Here is an 8,080-nt window from a genome sequence, read left to right on the forward strand (position 1 = left end):
CAGCTGATCGCTCATTTTTTTGCAAACATTACTAAAGAAGAAAATAATTTATAGTTTAAACCTTGTTGGAGACTATTTTCAGACATGGATTAATACCCTTCTGAGTATTATAGCAACAGGACAGTGTGAGGGAGTGAGTTAAAATAAACTACATTGTGTGTGTCCATGATAATAAAGGAACTTGTCACCCTGTGCAACAGTGTGGCTGATTGATGTGTTTTGTGTGTTGTGACAACGATGGAGTTTTATAGCACAGAAGAATTAGATAAATCAAGCCTTGGCTATATCACCAGACTTGTCCTTCAAGACCTAATACAGACTGATAAAAGGCACCTTACAATTTGTACACACCAACAATCTGTCACCCTTCTTGCCCACTTCCTGCTACTGTTGAGCTCTTCCACTGTAGATACCCTGAGACTCATTGTGCCACTCTGTTGGTTGCTTGCTGCTCTCATATCAGTCTGAGTGCTTTGAGTGCATGACATAGTAGAGAGTGGAGATGCCTGTGTGTGTGTGTGTGTGTGTGTGTGTGTGTGTGTGTGTGTGTGTGTGTGTGTGTGTGTGTGTGTGTGTGTGTGTGTGTGTGTGTGTGTGTGTGTGTGAGGGAGTAAATAGCATCCCAACTGTAGAGATGGCATTTAAGTGTCTCTCCCTTTGCACTCCAATAGTACTGCAGACCCATTACCTTGGTGCATGCGTGCATTTGTGTGTCTACCAGCATCTCTCTCTCTGTGTGTGTGTGTGTGTTTGTGTGTGCGGCTACAAATGTATTTCTGAACCATTCCTCCAATCATGTCCATGCTCCCACACGGCTCACCCTCTACCTTTCTGTTCTGATCCTTTTCTCATTCATCATGCTTCCTTTCCTGTCCTCTTGCCAGAGGTCTTTGCTAAGGTGTGATTTAGCTCCTGCTGTTCTCTAATTTCTGCCTTCGTCAGGAGGGGCGTGGCTGGCCCCCTGACACCATGGATACAATCTGTCAATCATTTCCCCCAGCCAGGAAATTGCATTCAAAGCGAGAGTAATTATTAAGTCTGCCCTGCGTGGGTTGAATTGAACGCTCTCTTCGTTTGGCACAGAGAGAAATATGTATTCAGAGGCAAGGCCAAGTGGATTTGTGAGGCTTTTATTGTTGCGCAGAACAAGGTGAGGGCTCTCCTGATGTCATATACTGTCTTCTCTAATCTCTTTGCTTTTCCTTCACTTTTATCCTCATTCCTACATCCTTTCTCCAGGGTTGGTTATGGAAAATGTCACACACTCAAAGAAGGGGGGCACATTTGCAAAACAAATAATAGGTAGTGTACACTCAAATTTAAAGCCCTGCTTCCAGGTAAGGTAGATATCTGTAAATTATTAATAGTCAGATTGTTTATTCAAAACCTAGACATCCTTCACCCTGGCAAAGCCCTGCAACTCCTCTTGGGGAACCCACAGTATTCCTAGGCCAGAAGAGACATGTCCCTCCAGCGTGTCCTGGGTCTGCCCCAGGGTCTCCTACCAGTCGGCAGGAGGGAGGCGTCCCAGAGACATCCTAACCAGGTGCACAAACCATCTCAGCTGACTTCTTTCTCCACTCAGAGCTCCCCTCAGATGTCCGAGCCCCTCACCTTATCTCAAAGGCTAAGCCTACACACTCCACAGGAAACTCATTTTGGCTGCATGTATCTGTGATCTCACTTTTTCAGTCACTACCCAAAGCTTGTGACTTTAGGTGGGATGCAGACTGAAGGGTAAATTGAGAGTTTTGCAATTCTGTCAACCTCACGCTCCAGAGAGCAGAGCAGTCCACCTTTATCCTGGAGAGCACCATGACCTCAGATTTGGAGGTGCAATTTGGGTACAAACCATCCCAGTGCCTGCTGGGGGTTAGGTATGTTGAAACCAACAGGACCACATCATCTACAAAAAAAAAATGTGAGGGACAACCCTGGCAGAGCCCAACACCCACCAAGTACAAGTCTAACTCACTGTAGAGAAAGCAGACCCAGCTCTCACTGCAGTTACATAAGGACCAAATGACTTGTAGCAATGGCCCGCTTTCGAAGGTTAAGAGCTGGTCCACTGTTCCACAGCCAGGACAGAATCACCATTGTTTCTACTTAATTTGAGGTTCAACCATAGGCCAGAGCCTCCTTTCCAGCACCCTGGCATAAGCTTTCCCTAGGAGGGTGGTGAGTCATGTGATCCCTCCGGTCCCCTATTTTTTGGGAGCCACCGCCCTGGTGCCAGTCCACAAGCAATGTCTCCAATTTCCATGTGATACTAAAAAGGCATGTCAACCATGACAGCATCTCAGGGTGAATCTCATCCATGTAGCCAAAATATAAATATGCATAATATTTACTAATTTTGGTTTGGTTTGCTGAAAACTGGCTTTAGAAAATACAGCAACAATTCATTCGGTGCTTTATAACAGATACCTGTGCAATGAGGCAACAACTGCAGTAGCTGATAGTACAATTACATGTGTCTCCATTATTATTGTCACATGTATTTATTATTTACCTAATTCTACCTAGTAATTAGAACAGTTTCATTTCAGGTTGTCATATCTTCGTCAGCTTCAGTGCACACAATAATGCTACTGTACTATAATCATGATATATGTAAACAGCTAAACTGAAAACTCTCCTTGATCGTTTCCATGGACACAACAAAAGAAAATATTTCAATTAAGCGGAGGAAATTGCAAATGTATAAATCACAAATACATGAACCTGCTCTGATGGACCACGGAATTCATGAGAAGGGACGCTGTCATATTCCGAATACTTTAAGAGACGTTGTTTACTAAGTTACAGGAACACTCTATTCTATTCTCCTTTTCAACCATCATCAAACCCTGCTACCATCCTAACCTGTTCTACCTTGTCTCTGCCCTACCTTACCAACCAGAAAGATCATACAACCCACAGATGGTCTCTGCTGCTTCTAGCTGTAAAAATCACACAATATCTTTACTGATGAATGTGTAATAATATAGTCCCTTCTACATTCATTTCCACCACTAAATACGCATAATGCCAGCCCAGCAAGGCAACCCATAGTGCACTGGTACAATAGCATATAGAAAAGAAACGATAGTAGAGGTGAAAGCAAGTGACTGAAAGAAAGTCTACTTAACATAAGCATGTTCAGCAAGGTAGCTGTTAGAATTCATATTTGTTAAAGTCCTTGAAAAGCTCAAATCAAAACTGGTGAGCTAACAGGAATATTGTAACAGTTCCTCTGCCTTCCCTCTACTGGTTACATTATTGAAACCTACTTTAGAAAACACTTGAGTCCCTGGTTATCTTTCTGTTCTGCAGAAAAATGTTGATTTATTTTCATGTTTCCCTTTCATTCCAGGAGCCACTTACCTGTGTTTGCTGGCATATTACTGAATAAATGTTAGAATTCTGTGGATTCTGGCATTCCCGTACAGTGGCGGACCAGAATGAAATTTCATGTCTCACACACGCCAAAGTTTAAATAGCAAACCGCAAAAACAAGCTTGATCAAGGACATAAATTCCCAAGGTGCCTTGCGCCAACATTTGCTTCTAACATCCCTTGCCATTTTTAATTAATGTCAGCCGCTGTTGCTCGTTTTAAGTACTTCAGTCAATCACTTATATCAACGTTGACTCATCTGCAATGCTCTGCCAACCGAGCCTTGTTATAACAGAGCGGACGCCACCACTGACCTGTTCACCTTTGCTCATGAGCAGATAAGTCAGAATTAACAACGTGTCCCCTTCCTTCAGTTGAGTGACTTAACTATTGACCCTGCAACCCTCAACGCAGGACAGTTATTGTAGTCATGTTACCGCTACTGACACGGGAACAGCATCCCGTATGCAGATTAAACCTGGCCTTAGAATATGAATGGAGAGATTCTTCATTAACTCTGCTTTGTTGAAGGGCCAGGATTAGACTTAATCTACAAATAGTGTCATATGTAGATTTTATGGCACTGTTCTATGACAATACACCCTTTTTAAACTCAGAGGTGGGCTACATATTGTACAACCGGATCATCATATGGCTCTAAAATTTCCTATGAGCGTATGTACAAATGCTACTAATCCATGAGCGTAGACATGTAAATGATGGTAGCTTACAGAGTGCGCGCGCACACACACACACACACACACACACACACACACACACACACACACACACACACACACACACACACACACACACACACACACACACACACACACACACACAAACACTCTATAGATAACTATGAACCTACCCTAACCTCATGTGTGGATGTCTACAGAGTCTTATGGCATTTGCAGGGGCCTCTGAGGGTATTCAAACATTCAAAGGCTGTGTGTGAAGCGGATAGAGAGGTAGAGGATACGGATGGTGCGCCGGCGTCTAAAGGCGAGGGGGGGGGGGGGGGAGGAGAGAAAAGGAAGAAGAGGAGGGGGGGGGGGCTAATTAACATATTAATGACCCCACCTTCCTACAGCTTCTGTCGGATAGTCCAAACACTTTGATAAGTATGCAAATGAGAGCCGCACCATCTGAAGAGGGAATTAGCTCTGCCAGAGACAGCCGAGAGAGATGGGAGGGGTGGAGAGGGGGGAAAAAAAAGGAAGGAAGGAAGGAAGGACAGGAGAGAGGAAGGGACAGTTAGGATGTGAGGTGGGGGGGGAAAAGGAACGGAAACGAGCCAGGAAGGGGGAAAAGAAGAGGACTTTCAAGATGAGGGAACAGGGAGGAAGGAAGAAAGGAGAGACCAAAGACAGAGAATGAGATAGGAAGGAGTCTCAGGCGTGCTGATGAACTGATATCCTCATGTTTGTTTTAGTTGTCTTTAATTATCTGGCGTGCACGGTGAGCAAATGCGCGCGTGCTTGTAAGCGTGCGGTATTAGACGGAGAGACGGCGATGGGGAACGATGGAGAAAAAGACTTTCATTCTCGCGCTCTCCAGCTCTCAGATCGATACGGCAGTGCATGTCGAGCCCTGCAGTGATGTGCAGAATGGCTGGAGGGGCTCAGGCCAGTGGGCATACAGGGCTGGGTGGTGGAGGAGAGGAGGATGGAAGGGGGGGGGGGGGGGGGGGGGGGGGGGTTGGGTTGGGTGAGGGGCTGAGGTGGCAACGACCCCGAGCAGACGAGAGCAAGTAATTATAACGTGGACTGATCTCTCTCGTTCTATCATTGGGAGAGAATGGCGAGTAATAAGGATGAGGGAGAGCACCATGGGGAAAGCAAGTGTTCACATGTGTGTGAGACAAAGGGAATGACAGAGAGAAAGAGGAAGAGAGAGCTCTATGTGTGTGTGTGTGTGTGTGTGTGCGTGTGTGCGGATGTTGGAGACACCTTGTGTGAACAGCCAGAGCAGGGATTCACCGACACGCTCATCACGTTCCACAATTATGTTGAATAATTAAAACGTTTCATTAACTTGATCATTTCCTGTTCGGCCATGTTTCAGCTCTGACACCGGCAATTAAAGCTGGGGCCAGGGCTGTAACGCCTCTCTCATTCGGCCAGTTGGCGACAGAGAACAACCTTATGTCTTTTTTTGTACGGAAGCAGGAATGTGACAGGGGAAAAATGAGGGGGCTTTAGCTGTTATCCACCTTACTTAACTGTTCTCAACACTTCAGCGCAAAGCACACCGGGACTGACAATGAAATCTACGTGCTCAAGGTGAAATCGTGCAAATCTGGATTTGGTTTCCTTGGATTTTTTTGTACTTTTTCTCTCTTTTTTTTTTGATTAATGCAAATAAGAGAGTGAATAGTTTACCTCTGCAAGCCAGCCTTAGGCACTGAGAGATACACCTTGAACATCTTTACATATTGATAGCTTTTATGTGTAATTTCCTTTCATTTTTATGCTACATGCAGTCAAATTAACACATTCCTTTTACCTGTGAGCCAGACATCCATCAACTTTTTACAGCGAGAGATTTGTTTAAATCTTCTCTGTTTTAAGATGCGATATTGCACACAACAACCAACAACACTAAAATATCTTCACAAATCTAATTCTTTGTTTCAAATCAGGGGAATTCTTTCTCTATGCATTAACGCCGTAATTAGCAAAAGCCCGTGCTGTCCTAGTTACGTAAGACTTCTCTTTTTGTCTTTTGAAATTGGATTACCACAGGAGAAACCGTTTATTTCTAGAAATTGGGGGGGGGGGATTGGTGGAGGGGAAGGGATGGTGGGCAATTTTCATCGCAGTGCCTCCACCATACAGTCTCTGGCAGAAACCTATCCTTCCCTATTGAGCTCATGCACCGTACTTATACACCCCAATAAACATGATTAGCATGGCAGACTGTAAATATGCTAATGACAAAAAAGATGTGGAGGGGAATGTTTATGCTGTGAGCTCTGTGTCTAGCACAACCCCCCCCCCTCCCACAACCCCTCCTTCATATGAAAAACCATGATGAGGTTTATTGAGATGGGGTCTCTGTTAAAGCTATCGTTCTTTTTTTTGCTTTCATAAAAGAAATTCAAGCATGTAATTGGAGCTTTGAATGGGAGGTGATGCCTTTACCTTCTATTTCTTTCATATCTCCTGCTACTGTGCCTGTTGTCATTGTGTGCAGATGTGGGGCTGATGAAATGACACATAGACTCTCACTGAATACAACTTCTCAACTGTTTCACACGTTTCAACAAACCTAGACCTCAACCTGAGTTTTAGTCTATGTGGAATGTATGTCCTCCCTCCTGCATACTGTATATAATAAGCTTTATTTATATATAGATTACTTTATATAAATTTCACTGATTCCTCATTGTTCGGCCTTTGATCTGTTTGACTGATTTTTCAGATGATTTATGAAAGTGACTCAAACTAAATGAATGACAAATAGAACAAATCCAGGTGTATAAAATATATACTTACATTTAATACATGTTTGTGTCTAAAGGACATATCTCCATGGAAACAGCAATATTATTTTTAAAAGTTATATTTAGTCACTTTTTAGTATTTTCTGCAGTTCTCAACTGTGTCGTGACAATGAAGTCGTCATTATCACAGATGTTCAAAGCTCCTCACTGATGTTCTCACCATAAGCAAACTGAACAATACTATGAATTAACATTTTCATTATTCATATCTACATTTTAATAAAATAAATATAATTTATGTTACTTTATGTTTGAACCTTTACAAGTCATGATCCAGCTAAATGTGACCAAATCTGCATTTTGCCAGGTTTCAGCTCAACAAAGCTCTGGAAACAGCTTCAGATGCGTTTTACGGCTGGTTGGAAAAACTGATCATCCATTTCTAAAGTCATAAATGATGGCAACATGATTTTTAAACAGACTTTTTCTTATTAAAAGAAAGAAAAAGGTCTTTCAGGAAATATGAGAAGTGCTCCTTTTCCTTCAAGCTTGAGGGTATGTTAATGTTCATGGGATTGGCACAGAGAGACAAAGTAAATACACTTTGCTGGTAACAGTAGCTGAGGGCATTTCCACCTGAGTTCTTAAACTGTTCAATATGAAACAGCTGACTGGCTAAAGATATAGAACAAGACATAATAAAGTAAAGAAATATTATCAAGAAAGTTGAAGTGTGGAGCTCTTTGAAAATGAAACAATCTGATTGTTTGCATGGAAAGAAGCTCTCTATCTACATAAGAAGAATAAATGCCATTCCAACTGAGGGCGTAATCCTAAATCCAAAAAAACATCAAATATACATTTCTCTTTTAGGCACTGACTTTTTTCTCAAAGGGGAGCATGTGACGTGATTTACAGAGCAGAGCTGTATGCTGAAGGAGAAAAAAAAAATCTGCAATTCAATTTGAGTTGTACAATGAAGGAAGCTTACACTGAGAGGCAGCTGGATTTGAAAGATTACGAGATCACAAGATGACGTGAGAATCCATCTTTTCAGGCTTCAGGTTATATACTGGTGTCCGAACTAACGGTGGTTCAGACCAATCAGCGCCCTACGAGGATTCTCACGTGATCTCCTGAATCCAGCTGCCTCGTAAGGTAAGACGATGATAGACAGATGGTTCGTCCAATCGACTGCCAAGTATGTTTTGAAAGTGTCTGCCCTTTTTCCATGGACGACTTCTCGGATGGTTC

This window comes from Scomber scombrus, chromosome 19 (assembly GCF_963691925.1).
Source record: "Scomber scombrus chromosome 19, fScoSco1.1, whole genome shotgun sequence".
Taxonomy (NCBI): Eukaryota; Metazoa; Chordata; class Actinopteri; order Scombriformes; family Scombridae; genus Scomber; species Scomber scombrus.